A 19,761-nucleotide genomic window follows, 5' to 3' on the forward strand; every position below is an offset into this window, starting at 1 on the left:
GCGTTGCAAAGAACATAGGGGGGCATATCTTACTTTGAATTAGTATTTTGCATGAAATTGCTAGATAATATGGTAGATCAATTTTAATGTTATGAGAAACCTCCATAGTGTTTTCTAAAAGACTGAATTAGTATACAATCCTCCCAACCATGACCAGTGGTTTCTTACTCTCCATGCCCTCATTGACATTTTTATTTGTGGAATTTTTCATGTTGTCCATTCTTGCAAGTGTGATATGGTCTATCTTTGTGGTTTTGATTTGCCTTTCCTTGGCCATAAGTGATGATGAACTTTTTTTTTTTTTCACATGCCTATTACCCATCTCTGTTTTCTTTGGAGAAATTTCTCTTTAACTCCTTTGCCCATTTTTATTGTTTTGTTTTGTTTTGTTTTCTCAAAAGTTATATAAATTCTTTTTTAAAAGATATATTTATTTGTACAAGAGCTGGGGTACAAGCCAGAGGCATGGGAGGGAGAGAGGATTCACCAGAGACAGAGCAGGGAACAGAACAGGCAGACAGACTGAAAGCAATGCTGAGGGGTGCCGTGGGCGAGACAGGAGAGGTCTGCTGTGCCATGTGGGTATCTCACTGGCTGGCTGGGAATCAAACCCGCGCTGCAGAGGCTGTGGACACCTTCACAGCCAGGGAGGCCAAGAGTTATATGAATTCTTTGAAGATTTTGGATATAAGCCACTGTTGAAATATGGTTTGCATATTTTCTTCCATTAAGTAGGATATCTTTTTGTTTTGTTTTCATGATCTTTTTTTCTCTCTCACTGTGCAGAATTTTTACTTTGATGTAATTTTTAGGTGTTTTTTTTTTATTTTTAGTTTTTACTTTGATGTAATCCCATGTTTATTTTTGTTTTTGTTTTTCTTGCTGTTATGGTTGAGTCCCCCAAAAGATCACTGAAGGAAATTTCACAGAGTATATTGCCTATGTTATCTTCTATGTATTTTGTGGTTTCCGATCTTACATCTAAATCTTTAATCCATTTTGAGATTTTTTTTGTGTATGGTGTGAGATAATAATTGGCCTCATTGAGTCTACTAATGAGTCCCTTTATTGAATTTTTTAGTTCAATTATTCCATTATCTCTGATACATCTCTTTGGAATTTTTTCAAGGACTTTCACTGTTGTAACCTTCACTGGTGGTGATCTTGGGTGCTATGATTTCTGTTATTATATTGATTGAAACCTTGTCACCAATCAGAGTGGTTAGAGTTTAAACATCATTTTAGGGTAGTCCAAAAGAACCAATCCATACTGTGAGGGCTGATGATGTTGGGGGTGTGGGCATTTCTTCAGTTGATTGCCAAGAGCATAAACCTACATTGGTGAGGCAGTTGCTTGAGCCAGCATAGTCATCTGCACTGCCCATCTAGTCAAGACCTGTCAAGGCAGATCATTGTGGTGGTCTCCCAGAAGCCCCAAACTACAAGTAACACATCAGATCACTCTGTTTCTGATCTCAACAGGTTTTACTGTCAGTGCCTTTCCCCTGAGGCTCAGGAATGAACAGAGTGGTCAAGGGGCTGTGGACTTGAATCACAGAAAGATTGTGTAGTAGACTTAAACTTATAAATAAAACTTGTTTGCCTTTTTTCCCTGTAACTATGGTAAATTTGCATGATATAACAAAAATGATATATGTATTTAAAACCCGAATTCCTTCTTTTTATCAGTCTTCTTTTTTTTTTATTTTAAAATATGTTATAAGAGCTTTTCCAGAACTCTATTCCTTTAAAGAAATTTTATTTTAGTGCCCTGATATTCCATCATGCTGAAATAGTTTATAATTTATTTAGCCATTTCCTTTTGTTGAATAATTAGCTTGTTTCCACTCTGTCATTATAAATATTGCAAAATCTATTAATGTATTTCAAAAAATGTGAATATTACAACATTTACCCAGTCACAAATTATTCGATTGATAACTAGCCACATTATCATTAACATTTTCTTTTAACTTTACCTTAAAAATAATTAAATCTATTTCAGAAGATGAATAATAATAATTTATTTCCAGGAAAATACCATTTAGGGTGTCAGAAAGACAGAATAGGGTGGCAGAGAGGGAACTCAAACATTTCTTACCCCACAGCAACACTGAAAAACAAAGAGATGTCAGAAACAACTTTGTTAGACTATGAAAAAGAGTCACAAGTTTATAGCATCAGGGGGAATGCTGAATCAAGGAAAGGGCCCCTTAGTAAATGTTTAAAGCTCTGTGATGTTTTTATTTGGCCTTTACCCACCACTTTTGCATCATAGTAATAGTCTTGAAGAGGAAAGTTGGATATCCCAGTGTGGGATTCTGGTCCATGGTTTATTTGTTTTTCATTCATCTATTTTCTGGTCTTAAGATATTTTATTGAAATCCTTTGGATACAACCAAGTACTTAAGACAAGTGAAAACACATAATTGACAAGTTAAGTGCCCCCAAATTTCTAGGCAGTTTTTCCCTAACAACAACTAACAGTTTTTCCCTAACAAAATGCAGGAAAGATGCAAGTTCCAAGAGACTGTCCAACATCACCAAATAGGGGACATTGTTTTTATCAGCAAAATCCAGTCATGAGGGAGGAACATAGCTCTTCACTCCCTGTCACAGTCTGTAGATGAAATGACAGGAAGCACCATGGTCAGCTCACCGTCACTTGTCCAAAAGGCAGACTCCAAACCTTAAGCCTTTTGCCACCAGTTTAATGCCAGATCTCTGTAAAGGGACAGTGTCCCTGGCTGGGCTTCCACCATGCAACTCCTTTATTCAAATGTAAATCTGTGGGCATATCTTAAATACGCTCATGGTGCTACAGGCTTGCCCGTGTGGATCAGGCACCAGTACAGATGCAATGCCGCGAAGATGGCCAGGGCTCCTGAGACACCAACATCTTCCCCTTGAATAGGGGAAGAGTTCCAGTGTCTACTACCACCAAGGAAATTTGGTTAACTATAAAAAGAGGGTCTCTCTTGTGGCACAAGGGGTATATTTCAACACTGTGGAGCTACCCGCAGCCACTGTAGCTCTAGTTCCATCCCCACCAGGGAGCGAAACTACCTGGCACAGCAGACCTCTCTTGTCTCACCTGCTGCTCCCCTCAGCAGTATATTTTAGTACATCCACCTGTTCTGCTCCCTACTCTGTCTCTGATGAATCGTTTCACACCCCCCACACACACATCTCTGGTCTACACCCCAGTTCTTGTATGCATAAGTGAATAATCTTAAAAAAAAACTTTATGAAGAATTTCAACCCCTTTAAATTTTTATTTTTTAAAAGATTTATTTATTTATGCATACAAGAACTGAGGTACAGGTCAGAGGTGTGGGGGGGGTGAGAGGATTCACCAGAGACAGAGTTGGGAACAGAATAGGCAGATCTACTGAAATACACTGCTGAGGGGAGCAGTGTGCGGGTCAGGAGAGGCCTGCTGCTCCATGTGGGTAGCTCCTTGACTGGGCATCGAACTCATGCTACAGTGGCTGTGGACAACTTCTCATAGGTTGGGTCTTAACCCCTTGTGCCACCAGGGAAGCCCTCTCCCTTTAAATTTTAACTGATCATGTAAAATCTGTAGCAAAAGATTTCTTCCCCTGAATTCTCAATAATTTCTTATCACTGAATTATGCTCAGTTTCATAAGTGTAAATAGATTTTCAACTATGTGAAGAATAAGAAACAAAACAAATAGTGTATAAAAATCAAACCAACATCAAAACCTAGAAATGGGGCTGTAGAATTGAGGCTATCAGAGTGGTGGGGGAGAGAGAGTAGGGGGTACGGCGGACAATGTAGGACTAGGGTGCCTTGGGGATGGGTATAGTGTGGTAACATACGCCACAAGGGTGTGTTCTTGTACCTCTAAATCATATAACAGCATTATAGCCCAATGTTACCTCAATAAATAAAAAATAAATTAAAAAAGAAAGAAAACAAACCCATAAAGCCATTGAGTTTATAATATACTTAGAGAAATATCTAGCAATTTTAAAGTAGATCATTATATTTTGAAGTCAGTACCTATTATTGAAGATTACACCTTGGAGATGGGAGAAGTATAAAAAAAAATTGGTAGTTTTTTTTTTTTAATGCAGATTCTTGTAGTTTCTAGCAAGCTACTTTATCTGAACAAATGGCAGATGCTATCTCTGATAGCTGAGCATTGTAACAACCTGCTGTGTCACAGATGCACAAATCCTAATACATGCAGAATATAATCTTGCTAAACACAGAGACTCACTGTTAATTAATTTTTCACCCTATAAGTTATATTTACAATTTTTGGTAATTCTTAAATGGCTGAAACTTTGTTCACAGGATATTATATCAGCTTATTTTTTGGGTGTGATATCAACTCTAAAATTCTTTTTACAAAATGTCTTATTTCATTTTAAAATTTAATAAATATTTTCATAGAAGGTCAGTATTTGTTGGTAATGTATAATGTAAGTAATGTATTGGGGTTGTCACTGCAGTTTCTAAGAAAGATATAAGTTCTCTGTGACCTTAATATTACTAGAAATTTTGATGCATTACTGATTAAAAGATTAAAAATAATCAGTGAATATAGCAATTTATTATTTGCCAGCCACTTTTCACACTCACAAATTATAATAATACTCATTATCAATAACACAAAAATGACATTCTATGAGACTTGCTAAAGAACATATGGTAGGTCATCAGTATGTAAACATAATTAGTTTTAAAACATGCTGCTTTGAAGTAATTAAAATAGTCACTTCAATTTCATGGCAGAATGTTTAAAAAAGATGTGGTTTTGATTGTTACCTGAAAATTATCTAAATTTATGTAAATATCGAAAACTATTCTATTTACCTTATTTACAGCAAAATTATGTAACCTGTACATCCATTTTCTGAACACTTCAAGAATGTAATAAGCTTATGTTTGTGCATGTGTTTGTATCAGTTTATAATATTTGTCAAAATTTAATAATATGTTACACTCTGATTGTTTTAAAGAACAGTAAGAAAGAGGGCCATTTTTGCCAAAATATTTTAAGGTTTCATCAATTTTCCCAACAACCTCTCTTAGTTCTTTGATATTCAAATCATTCTCTTTTGAAGCGCATATTCTATTATTGTCCTTGCCAATACTTTGCTTCAATTTTTAACCAGTCTAATTCTGCTACATCCTCATTTGTCAAAGGCTTTCTTTGTCCATGACTTGAGTAATTCTACCTTTACTTCATTGGCTTCATGAAATCATGTAATTTTTGCAAGATTGCAGTTCCACTTTGTATTTTACTGCATGGCTTTTACAGATGTATATAGCATCCTAAAACCACAAGGAAAATGACCAAAAAAGATGTTGTTCTGTGTATAGGCATAAACATTTCTGGGAAGCAGATGAATATATGAAATGAAACTAGTTAACCAGTGGTATTAGTAAATAATATTGTATTGTACTGATTTGTTTTCTAGTAAAATATAGATAATAACTACTGAGGTGCTTAAAAATTCCTATTCACTTGGACATATGAGTAGAAATTTTACACAAGCTTCATTTATCATTTTTTGTTGAATTTTCTAAAAATAAATTCACCAATTATTTTTAAAAGACTTTCAACTATGTCTTACATACATCAGCAACTGCATTCACCTGCCAGCAAGGTGTCTTTGCTTATCATGGAAATTTTGAAAACATTTCTGAAGTCTAATAATTGAAACTCTATTTAAAATCATTTATTTATACATTGATGTATATCATTTCTGGAATATGTCAATCATTCTTTATTTGAGTCTGAATCCTCAAAGGCAGTTGATTATTACCACAATTTAGTCCATTTTATTTTTAACCTTTCACATTGTCAACAAACATCCTCACTTTCCTTCTGTATTTGGAAACATTCTCCCTAACCACATTTCTTTGGTGATTTCACTTAAGTAGTCTACACCTATGAAGACTAAGTCACTTTTCCGTTTTGTAAAAAATATTTTATATATAAAATCTATAATTTGTTATTCTTTAGGTGCTGTCTCTTCCAAGCTAAATTTCTCCAGTTCCTTGTATCATCCTTTGTGACATCTTTATGCTCCATTGTTACAATGTCTGGATTCAATTTACTTGTAGATGCCCATCTTAAAACGAGGTATCCAGAACTAATCAAGTCTGTTAAGAGGCATCCCTCAAGGGTATAAAAGATCTGGGCTATTTTTGATGTTTCTCTCAGAGAATAAAACATTCTTATTTTCTAAAGTTCTGCTTGTGCTGAAACTGACAAGTGGTGATCTATTACAACCCTCTCTTAAGGTGACTTATGCCTCATGTCATTTCTCTTACCTCAAGTCCTACGTGGGGAAAGGAGAGTGTCTTCTTTTAAATGACTACATCTTATCTTGACTGCCACACTGTGTCTCTTTTTAATCAGTTTGTGTCTGTAAAATAGTGAGGCATATCACATATCTATTATGCATGAATACTTACAAAAATTTCCCCAGAACATCTAGCCATAAAATAATGTTTGTGTTCCAGTGTTTGTATCCTTCCTACCTTCTTTCCCTTCTTTCTTTTTATTGTGTTAACATTGGTTTATAGCACTGTCTGATTAGAGATACAGGATCACAATTCTTCAAATGCATGTTATTCTCTCTTTAATCTTAATATATTTAACTTTGTTACATTTTATATACCCTAATTATTTTTTCTTTATTTGCAAGTGTGGATCACAGTTCATATATCCTACTTTTTAGTAAATAGGCTAATTTAAATCTGATTTATATATTTTTTTTCCGGGAAATAAGAATGATATACGCACACGTTCTCCTAATTTGCATATTATTTGATTTGCTGACTTCTGACTTGAAAATGAACATATGTCAAATGATTTAAAAAAACAAAGAGTTTGGAAGTAAGAGAATTGTAATTTCAAACAATTTTTGGTTACTGAAGTAAACCCAGTAAGTAGTGTATCAATAAGCAAATAGTACCAGAAGGCTTAAGATTTGCATTCTAGAGGCAGAGAAAGAAAATAGATTAATAAGAATTGCTTTAATTGTTATAATAAATATTATAGTTTCATAAAACATTAACATAAATAAAAATCAAACGAGGGACCTATTTTTTATACAGTGTTCAAACACTTTCTGACTAGGCAACAAATGAGCAAAAATCTAAACAAGGAGAAGCAGCTAGTTCAAGAAAGAAGCATTATGAAGATTCTAGATGTAGGAAATATCACTTGTTGAAACATCTATTCATTGCTTATGTGAAGTCTGCCATGAGATGACATTCAGATAATTCAAACTTCTGTGAAGAAATCCAACAAAATATTTTTTTAAAGATTTATTTATTTATGCATATAAGAGCTGGGGTGTAGGCCAGAGGTATGGGGGGTGAGAGGATTCACCAGAAACAGAGTGGGGAGCAGAACAGGCAGACTGACTGAAATACACTGCTGAGGGAAGCAGTGGGCAAGACAGGAGAGGTCTGCTGCGCCATGTGGGTTAGCTCCTTGGCTGGATATCAAACTCATGCTGCAGTGGCTGTGGATTGCTTCATAGTGCTGACACTTAACCACATGTGCCACCTTGGAGACCAAAACAGGATTTTAACAAAATAATTGTTACTGAAGACCAAGAACAAACTAAAAATGTATTAAAATGAACTAAGGGGAGGATTGATGACTCAATGGTTTTGGAGAAATAATTATACTATCTAAGAACAAGATGAGACAGTGGACAGGCCATTTATAAAATGAAAGTCTGATGTACAAATCCTGCAGCAATCTTTTCAGCAAACCAATAAAAACTTCCAAAGCACTTTGCCCAGAATAATTAATACCTGGTCATAGGCTACTGAATGCCCTGTATTTTGCCTCTTTTTTAACACAGTACAAAACAGATAAAATCAAATATGGTTTCCAAAACAATTACAAAAGATACCTCACATCTACATAGTCTTCCTCCAGCTTACCCAAGCCACCACCCTCCCACTGGAATACACTTGTCTTCTATTTCTTAGTTTTCATTGCAAACTTTGCTCACTTACTTACCTTTGAGTTTCTACCAATGCAAATGGTGATGGGTGACTCATTTTTTCCCCTGCCCCCATGAGTCCCTTTACATAGCAATCTTTGAAAAATAGTATTCTCAGTGGTAAGACTGAGAAATGGTCAACAGAAACTGGTAAAAAATATGGACAAATCAAAATAACTATTACTACTAAAATAATTCAAATATTTATATTAACTAAAGGGGTTTAGAAAAAAAGGAAGAACTGAAAACAAGATGGTAATCACATACAGTTCAAGAAGATATTAACTGCCCCCTATGATGTAATGTCCTTTTATTACTCAGTAGAGGGGTCATAATTATATGTTGTAAATCAAGTATTTATTTGAACAATTTAGTAATTAATATGGAAAACAGCAAACATTTTAGAAAAAGAGAAAGACAAGAAATTGAGAAAAATAAAACAGCTTAGTAGATAGGAGAAAAGAATATAGATTTAAAATAACCCTAGAAAATGCTTAAGTAGAAAAAGGGCTGAGGTTATTACAAGTGGTTTACTTCCTTTCTCCTCTTAAGAATTTGATGTGTCTATCTGAACATCTCTCACAATTGTGGAAGTTAGTACTCTTCTTTTTCATCATCAATGGCCACATTGTTTTTTTCTCAGAATTCATCATTCTCAAGTATATTTCATTCAGACTTGATATGTACGTGTGAGAAAGAATAATTATTGTTATATCCAAATTATGACTGAGAGTGATAAATTAAATATATTGTAAATAAATCCTATAAGAAATTTAAAAATCACAGATGCTTGTACTCAAGTGGAAGTTAATATGCTGTCAAATAATTCTTTATGCATTGTAGTTGTTTCTAGATTGTCTATCAATGATCCATATGCAATTTTTCTCTAAATATATGAGGCTGAGAGCAAAATATCTGCAGTAAAAACTCAATGAACAGTCTTTGTGTTGGACAGAAAGTGACATTTTAACATTATTATTCAATTAGAAAATGTCCATATTATTATGAAAGTCATAAGCATATGAAAGTCATTCAAGATAGTGTCACTGGTGACAGCTACCAGCATACCAGCATGTTGATAAGATGTGATATGATTGTCCCAAGCACTTCTGACCCTGTTGACCTTGACTCTTTGCCCAGGGGCAATTTAAAGAAAAAAATCTGGAATAAGTAGAGCAAACCTTGCAAAATGCAAAGTGGATAATTCAATATTGAGACAACCTCTCAAAGTAATGTTTCTGTTTTAACTAACTGATGATGAGAATCTTTTCATAGGTGAAACATGTTTTCAAAAGTCTTTTCCTGTAATGTTATTTTCTGACTCTTTAAACCTTCTTACCTTATGTTTTTTTTTTTTTTTTTTAAAGATTTATTTATTTACTTATTTATACAAGCACTGGGTACAGGTCAGATGTGTGAGAGGGTGAGAGGACTCACCAGAGCCAGAGTGGGGAGCAGAACAGGCAGAAGGACCGAAGTACACTGCTGAGGGGAGCAACGAGCGGCAGGAGAGGTCTGCGCGCCATGTGGGACACTCGCTAGTGGCCAGGGATGGAACCGGCGCTGCCGGGTATCAGCTTCGCAGCCCAGCGCTCAACTGCTACGCCAGTGGGGAGGCCCTTCTTAGCTTATGTTTTTAAGAGCATAAAAAAATTTATGGTGTACAGTCTTTTTCGACCTGCACATTTTTGTTAAGGGGATTTTAAGTTAAAATTTTTAAAGATGTGCTTACTTAATTTTAAATTATTTTAAAATTTAAAATTCTCAAATTAGTTGACCAGATAGAAACTTTTATTCTTAGTGTCTTACAAATTTAAGTATCAGAGCTCCAGTTATGAAGACGATTTTAACATTATAAAATTACGTTATAATTATATTATAACTGATAGCTTATATATACTTATATGAAACCAAAATAATGTATTAGTCTTTATATATTTGAAGTATTTCCCTTATTTTACTTTTAAATATGTGCCAATAAAAAAAAAAATAGAATGTTGGGCCTCCCCGGTGGCTCAGCGGTTGAGCACTGGGTTGCGCAGCCACAGGAGGAGGGTCCCACATGGCGCACAGACCTCTCCTGCCGCCCGCTGCTCCCCTCAGCAGTGTACCTTGGTCCTTCTGCCTGCTCTGCTCCCCGCTCTGGCTCTGGTGAATTCTCTCACCCTCCCGCGCTTCTGACTGTACCCAGTGCATGTACAAACAAAAACGAACAAATAAATAAATAAATAAATAAAACATGCCTCTATTAAAAAAAAAAAGAAATAAAAAAAATAGAATGTTAATAAACATTTGGCTAAAATACAAACATCTATTTGATAAGGAAATTATCCAAATTTGGGAAGAATTTAAACATATAAAATCTTTGATAGTATATTTTTAGAATAAATTCAACTATTCTTAAGGTAATTTTTTTTAGATAATATACATATTATTTAATTAAAATTAAAATTAAATAGAGAAAACATTTTAACACATTACCCATTGTGTAAAATAATTATGTTTGCTTGCAAATAAATTTGCATTTTCTATGCTAAGTTATGATAAAAAAGTAACTTTTTTCCATTTACCTTTTTTATTCAATTACCCTATATATTTTTTGAATAACCATTACATTCCAGGGGCGTACTAAATAGTAATAAAGAAGACAAACTTTGATGGTACTTTTTAAAAACACATGCTATGATTATTTCAAAGATATCTAAAGTATCATTTTTAACCACTTTTACAAAGACATTTCTGGGGCCTCCCCTGATGGCACAGCGGTTGAACACTGGGCTGCAAAGCTGCCCACGGCCTCTGCAGCGCCGGTTAGATCCCCGGCCACAAGCGAGGGTCCCACATGGCATGACAGACCTCGCAGGACAGACCTGTCCTGCCGCTCCCGTTGCTCCCCTCAGCAGTGTATTTCGTCACTCTGCCTGTTTTGTTCCCTGCTCTGGCTCTGGTGAATTTTCTCACCCTCCAGCACTTCTGACTGTACCCAGTGCTTGCATAAATAAATAAATACATCTTTAAAAAAAAAAAACTTAAAAAAAATAAAAAGACATTTCTGTCATATCACTCAGTGAACATGAGAGATAAATATATCCCTGCTTTTTAATACTTAGTATATATCACATGATTATATCATTTTTCTAAAAGTGAAAAATGAATATAATATAAACATTTTCTTTTTTTTTTGAAATTTATCACTATCAGATTGACATGCAACTGTCCAGATATATAATTAATTCCTATATATATATTTCTAATATTATTTTTAATTGTAACATAATAAATGTAGAGGAAAAGATAAGCTCTTTTACTAGCAACAGGATACTCTTCAGTTTCTCTATTGAGAAATGATCTTATATCCTTGGATGGCCCAAGATTTTCAGTTCACAGTTAAATCATTCGAAATATGTAAGTGAGCATCTGTTTAATTTTTTTACTGGTGAAATAGCATGTGATATTAAATAATGATGATAATAATGTATGTATGAAAGTTTTATACATGATACATTTCTATTCATAACTGATTCTTCATAAAAATAATTTTTAAAAGCCAAAACTGTTATTTGTTATCTTATATAGAAATTGTAAACTTTTTTTTTTTTTGTAAGTCTTACCCCAATGGGACTTGGTTACCTGGAGCATCAGTCAGACAAATTTTACCTACTCTTGTGTAGGTGTGGTAAATAAGTTCACTACAATTTTTTTTTTTAAATGATACTTGTGCTACAAATGCTTGCAGACCTCCTACTGAGGTAATTCTATGGGTTTGGATGCAATGGAGCCAACTATTTAGATCCAGAGTCATTGTTATGGATCAGACTGCCAATACAGAAAGCAAAGGAACTTAATACATTTTAACTTTATATTTTAATAGCTATAGTCACAATGACCAGCAATTTCACTTCCAATAAGTAGGATCTTTGGAATAGATCATCTGCTGGCAGCTTATAGTATGTTCTTTATAAGATTTTGCATTTAGGATATTAAATTTATTGGTGTAAAAGATGGTACATTCTCAAGATTTAAAGAAGCCATCTGCTTTTGGTTAAAATGACTAAATCGCAGAGTGTTTTCTTGAACCTATACCTCTGAATCATATACAGTGTTGAAATCAATGTTACCACAATAAAAAAAAAATGAGAAATAAAATCACATATTTGTGAGTCAAAATGTAGGGTAGAAGTGATATTCTTTCTCAATGACCTCTTCAATGATATTTTAAACAATTATTGCTCTTTTAAAAATAAAAGCTAGGTTTTATTAAAAAATTTAGAAGAGATTTAAAAGCTAGAGTGTCATTGCCAATACAGATTTCCCTTTTCCTTTTGAAAATTTTAATTGCTTGCCACAGTACCTCCTATATTTATTAGCCATTATCCTATTAAAATTTTTAAGAATAAAAATACCTTTCTAATGTGCCTACTGTTTTTCTAATTGTATACTTTAGATTTCTTCCACAAGAAAGAAAAATATACTTTATCCTATTAAAAAATAGGGAAAAAATTGCTATGCTTAGCAGGTCACAACTAAGAAAGCTTAACTCTTTTAGCTTAATACCTGTTGCTTCAAGATAAATGAACATAAGCATTTTGTTTTAAGAAACAAAGAAGCCTATTCCTGACACAATCTAAGTTTATATGATACCTTGTAGGTATGGACACAGAATGGCCCTTGTCTCACCCTGCTTCTGGTTTGGCAGACATTGCTGGCATTCCTTGGCTTGTAGTGCACAACTCCCTTCCATGACTTTCTTGTTACGAGGTGTTCTTTGTATTTATCTGTCTTCAAAATGTAGTCTTGGATTAAAGGTCCACCCTATACAAACATGTCCTCATCTTTAGTAATTACATCTATCCTTTTTCAAATAAGACCTTATTGTAAGGTACTAAAGGTTACTAATTTTGTAGTTTGCTGCATAATCTGAACATAAATCAGGTATTAAGTACTTATCTTACCAATAAAATAAAATTTAATTTTGGTGTGTTTATAAACATAACAAAGGGGCTTCTTTTTGTTTGTTTGTTTTTATTTTTAACGATTTATTTATTTATCTATCTATCTATCTATCTATCTATTTATTTATTTATTTATTTATACAAGCACTGGGTACAGTCAGAAGCGCGGGAGGGTGAGAGAATTCACCAGAGCCAGAGCGGGGAGCAGAGCAGGCAGAAGGACCGAAGTACACTGCTGAGGGGAACAGTGGGCGGCAGGAGAGGTCTGCGCGCCATGTGGGACCCTCCTCCGGTGGCTGGGGAGCAGCTGGGGATCGAACCGGCGCTGCAGAGGCTGTGGGCAGCTTCAAAACCCAGCGCTCAACAGCTGTGCCACCGGGGAGGCCCACAAAAGGGCTTCTTTAAAATGAGTATACAACAATTAGGAAATAAATTTCATTTTGTTTTGGAAGGAGTGTTGACATAACTACACATAGAACAGGTCACTGTCTTTTATGAGATTCAGGAAAAAGATTAGAGAGAATGCTTGTTTTTATTAAATAGCTACTGAAGTTATAATCTAAAAACTTTTGAGGCAGTCTGATTTATACAAAACCGACTTCATAAGCAGAAATTGTCACTTAAATTTCCATTTCTTAGTCAATTTCCTACAATTCAGAAATTTCTTGAGACATGGAGTCTGTCCCATCACTCATGTACTTTGCTAATGCCTACAGAAAAAATACTTCTAAAAATCAGTAAATGTGAGAGGTACTATAAATAATACAGAGCTTCATTAGTGCTAAGTGAGAGAAGATTATAAATATGTATGTATGTGTGTATATGTGTGTGTATATATGTATATATTCATATATATTCTTTCACATATGCTACCTTACTACCCGACTTTTCCTATCTTACTCAAAAGTTCTTTTTCTTTAATAGTTAAATTTTTTTTCCATGAAATCAGTGATTTTCAAATTTCAAGCTGCTGATTATAACATATGGTACCTTGATGAAATGCAGAATGGAATTCAGCAGAACTGGGGCCGCTAGGTGTTAGTCGAGCGTATTGCAAGATATATGTATATCAGATTGACACATTGCACATCTTAAATGTACACATTTATATCTCAATAAAAATGTGGTTTTGAGATCAAATAGGATGATATACATGAGAGTTTTTTTATATGCTAAGGCACTATCTGAGTATATCATATTGTTATGGGATCCATTTAGGTGCTTTCCAGATCTCTTCCAGACCCAACACTAGTGTCACAACCCTTAATCTTTCCTTTTTCAGCTATGAAAACTGTCACTCAGCAGCTGCAAAGACTATCAGCACTAAACCAATTTGATAGAGGATCCAAGAGGGTAGACGAGAGAAGATTTTCTTTCTTCTGCAGTTCTAGTTATAAAGCCCGGATACAAAAGAGAAAAATCATCGTTGCATGGCTTATGAATTTTAAGATGCTTTCACTGCGTTCATTCATATTCTGCAGTGGTGTCCTCAAGACTTTTTACCACCTTACAAAGTAAATATATATATATATATATATATATATGTATATATATATATATAGCCTTTCTTTTTAAAAAATATTAAAAGGAATGTCATCTTCACAAAAATGGGTTATTATAGTCATTGATCATGTAACTACATAGATAAGATTCTGAAATTATTTGCTACTAACTGCAAACCAATCAGTAACTTCATGTTTGATATATAGATGAAGTGAAATTACTTTAAAACTAATGTAGAATTTATTTGTAGTGCACAATTTATTAGTATGCATGAAGATAAATTAGAACCTGCAAGCTATATTAAATTTAATGCATGAGAAAGGGAAATAATGAATTACTTGAAAATCATTTGAAAGCATCATTGCTAATGCAGCTGCTAAACCACAATAGTACTAACTGCCGAGACAAATGTTATTAAACCTGCCAGAGTCCCCAAAGTGTGTTTTACACAATTCTTTAAAGAACATAAGTAAAGGTACTTGACTCCTAGTTTCATGTATAAATACAGTGTGAAAGTATATGTGCCAAATCTTCAGGAAAGGCTTTTAGTAATTTAAGATACCCATAAACAAATTCTTATCCTAATGGTTAAAACAAAGGTTGCTTTTAATTTTTAGAGGGATGGAACATGAAATGTGTTAACTTCATGTTTCTGATGGATGAAAGAAAATGTAATAAATGAAGAGATGAGCCTGAAATTGCACTCACCCAGCTTTATTTAGCTTGATGCTCAGTTAGCTGACTTCACTCTCTGGAACTCTAATATTGTACTGGCTAAGCCTTTTAGTGTGCACTAAATCCTAGTAGCATAAAAGTGGAGCTAAATAGTATTTACAGGTCTTTTTTATACAAAGTGCAAACCAGCATTCCATTTATAATCCTATAATAACACTTCGTAATCTGCATACCAATGCAGAGCAAATAACACATTTACTTTAGAAATGAGCATAATTAGATTATATAGATCATAGTTGAATTAGACTGAGTGACCTTTTGCTAGCATTCTCTGATAACTCAAGAAAATTTTACTACTTGTCTGCCTTTTCTCTTTTAATCTAAATGATCAGTTTTTGGCATAAGCCTCTAAAATCTTCACAGAATCTTTCACAGTTTGGTTTATATGAGTTTCGTTTCCCCCACTAGAAGGGAGCTGTAGTGTTGAACACTGAAAACTATAGTGAATGTGAAACACACTTGAAATAAGGAAGAGGAACATAAAATATGAAATGAGGATAATAACAATAATTATGTATAATTGGGCCTAGTATTGTTTTTGTACACGCTAAGGAAACACCTTACTTTTTAGTGAAAGCAATCAAATTAATATTATAAATTACATACTTAAGCTTAGTTTTCACATAAAAATATGCAAAAATTTTGCATTGAGGAATTAATATCTACTATCACTTATTATCTGAAATATTGATCATGTACCTACTAAGGGTGTCAGATTTTAGGTTAAGTGACAATTGCAAGTTTGTCTCCAGGTTTTCCATCCTGGGATGTAAAGGAATGAAAGTGGTAATCAAAGATAAGGGTGATATGGCTATAAAAACAAACTCACCAGCAACATAAACCAATTATTCACAAAGAAAATCTTTTATCTTTCTAATTAGGGAAATTCAAGTATATCCAGAGTTATTTCAGCAAATAACTCTAGATAAAATAACTCTGGATACACTTGAATTTCCCTAATTGTAAAGAAATAAGATATATTTTACAATTCTGTTCTCACTTCTAGTTACTCCCACTGTCCATTTGTGCACACACACACACACACACACATAGTAGTTATCCATTTCTGCATGGATATATGTATATCACAGCCAAGGATCTTGATCCTCTCTGAATCAGCTTGGGTTAAATTCACAGCATGCAATCATATCCATCCCTCCATTCTGCCAGCAATATTAAAAAAAAAAAAAGATAAAACAGAAAGACAGATTGGAAGACTATCCTCATGAATATCTGTGTTTTCTCCCCCTACCTCGTCTATAAACGCCACATGGGAAAACTTGTTAGGTTTCTCTGTTTAGAAAATAATTTCAGGAGAGTGAAACAATTTCATTTGTTTGGGTTAAACAGATCACATTTATAGGATATATATCACAAGTAAGATATATCACAAGTCTGTAGTAGTAAGTGTTTACTTAACTAAAAAATGTAGTTGCAAGATGAGTTTCTTCAGAATCCTAAATGGCAAAAGTTTTTAATAGACATGTGTGAATGTGTGTATCTAAGTGCCAAAAGATTCCAATATAAAGGTAAGTAATTCTAAGACCCACCCTTTAATATTTTGTATTATGCCCAATAAATACATTTTTGTAGTTTCTGGCTTTCTCTCTCATCCTTTCCATGTGATTCCTGATATCCTTTCAAACTTATAGATGTATGGTGAATTTCTTTTGACACCATTTTAGCCCAAACTGCCCTTCAAGCTCCAACAAACTACTTCTAACTGATTTCCAACTTCCATTCTTGTAATATCCATGTAATCCTCAATACTCAACCAGAATGGTATTTTTCAAAATAATGTCCTCATGTTTAATTTGTTTTAAATTGCATGAATCATTCATTTTGTCTCTAACATCTTCATTCATTTCACCATTCTGACTCTTTGTGCCCTCTTCTGGCGCTAACTTACTTTTTTTTTTTTTTTTCAGTTGAATCTCTCTATCCACTGTGACTTATCTCTTTGACCTATATCCTTCATTCTTATCTTTGTACATTGCTAACTTTGATGAATTTACCCATGCTCATAACTCCATCTGTTACATTTGTATTGAAAACCACTTGTCCAATTTTGATCTATTATAGGTAAGACCACAACCTTAACACCTTGAGATGCAGCATGATTTAGATAATAGACTTTTATCTCATACTTGTCAGATTAAAAAAAAAAATCAACCATCTTCCTTAAATTTCTTCCGTCATACAGATTTCCTGTTTCTTTTATTGATATGTTGGAGGCTAGAAATCTTGGAGTAATCCTTAAATCAATACTCTTTATTTTTGTCTCTTTTTACTTTGTTTGCTCTTAGTATTTCCTTCACAATCTCTCTCAGAGAGAGATTTCTTTTATATTTCCTTTCCCAAGACTCTCACTCTAATCCTTTAACTCACTCTTAAGTACTGCAAATATTTTCTAGCTGGCTTATTGCCTCCAGATTCTTTATACTGTCCACCGTTTCTAGATCATATAGATATTTTTTCATATTATATTTTTGAATTGCATTTGTCATCATTCTTACTGCAATCCAAAAACTAATGAGGTTCTTATAGTGATCTATGTTAGAAATTACACACATAGAATTGGGTAGGTATTGAGGAATGGAATTGCCTGATCATTTGATAATCTGTATCTAATATTTTGAGAGCCCTCATGTGTTTTCCATAGGGACTGGATCAGTCCACATCATCATCAACAGAGTAAGATGGTTCCTTTTTCTACATGCCTCCCCAATACTTATTTTTTTCTAGAATTTTTGATGCAGAAACATTAATTTGAAAGGATGAGTAGCACTGTGTTCATTGAAGCACCATTTAAAGTAGACAAGTTATGAAAGCAACCTAAGTGCTCAAGGATAGACGAGTCATTAAGAAATGTGGTATATAGACATAAAAGAATACTTTTCAATTGTAAAAAATAAAGAAAAAAATGAACTCTTGCCATTTAAAACAACATGGATGGGAAATGGAGGGGGTTATGCTAAGCAAAAATAAAAAAGGAGAAAAATAATGGATGATTTCACATATATATGGACTACAGAGTAATGAAAGAAAACATCAGGCAAAAATAATAGTATAAATCTGATTGTGAATTTGAGGATATACAGAAGGGGAAGCTAGGGAGGACAGAATGGAAGATGCACAGTGGACGAATGTGAAGGACTGTAACTGTCTTGGTGGTGGGTGTGGTGTGATAACATACACCTGAAGAGGTGGAATCTTATATTCTGAATCATATGTATATGATTCTTATAATAATTACTTATATTAACTTGTATTACTTAACTTATATTATATATATATATAATGTAGCATTGCAAACCAATGTTGTGTTAATTTAAAAAAAAATCACACACACCCACACCCACACACCCACACACACACACTCCTCCCAAACCAAACTTATAAAACCTTTAGCTACATTAAGCTCTTTTTTATTTTTTTTACTTTATTTTCTTAACTGCATTGAAACATACACATTTTCTCCTTCATGTCAGTCACTGTTACTACCCCAATCTTAAATCTCTTAACTTATCCTATCCTGTATACTCATATAAGATACTTAGAGCTCACTCCAGTTTCACCACTAATTCTTTCTTTTTCTTGTTGATTTGCTTCTTCCAGATTTCAAGTTCCCTTGTATCATATATTATGAATGTTATTGCTTGACTATGTATGTCTTCTATTTGCTTTTTATATTCTTTTTTATTTTTTAATTTTAAGTCTTTATTTATTTGTTTATTTGTTTGTTTGTTTGTTTATTTATTTCTTTGCATAAGCACTGGGTACAGTCAGAAGTGTGGGAGGGTGAGAGAATTCACCAGAGCCAGAGTGGGGAACAGAACAGGCAGACTGACGAAATACACTGCTGAGGGGAGCAGCGGGCACAGCAGGAGAGGTCTGCGCACCATGTGGGACCCTCGCTGGTGGCCGGGGATCAAGCTGGTGCTGCAGAGGCTGTGCGCAGCTTCATAGCCCAGAGCTCAACCACTGCGCCACCAGGGGAGTCCCGCTCTTTATATTCTTAATCATGCCCATCAAGGAAACAATTTGAATGTCTTTAAAGATTAAGGTTGGGAAGTGGTTTATATTTTGTTAATATAGTGAAATGGAGGTTAATTTTAATAAAAATATTAATATAAAAATAAGTGCATGCACATGCTACATGTATAGTAATTATTATATAACTGTGCTAGTATAAACATTACTCTAACTCAAAATTGGCAGAAGTATTGTTAAAAATCCTTTGGTGTGAATAAATATTTAAAATTTGCTAATGAGCTCAAAACACAATACAATAAATACATTTTAAACTGTTTTTACAATTTAAATCCATTATATTTAAAGCACTAGGTTGGTAATATTTTTTTTTCTTAGGGGTGTAAGAAATATAATAAATTTATATTGGTGAAATATTAAGAATATCAATAATACCAAGATATAATTTTACATTAATTCAATTTATACCTAAGAATGTTAAAAAGTCTTTGACTTTACAATAAAAATTTGAGTTATTTCAGTTTCAAGAGCACAGAGACAAATAGTGTATAAAATGTTCATAGTTAGGAA

Source organism: Talpa europaea (assembly GCF_964194135.1).
Source record: "Talpa europaea genome assembly, chromosome: 6".
NCBI classification, from domain to species: Eukaryota; Metazoa; Chordata; class Mammalia; order Eulipotyphla; family Talpidae; genus Talpa; species Talpa europaea.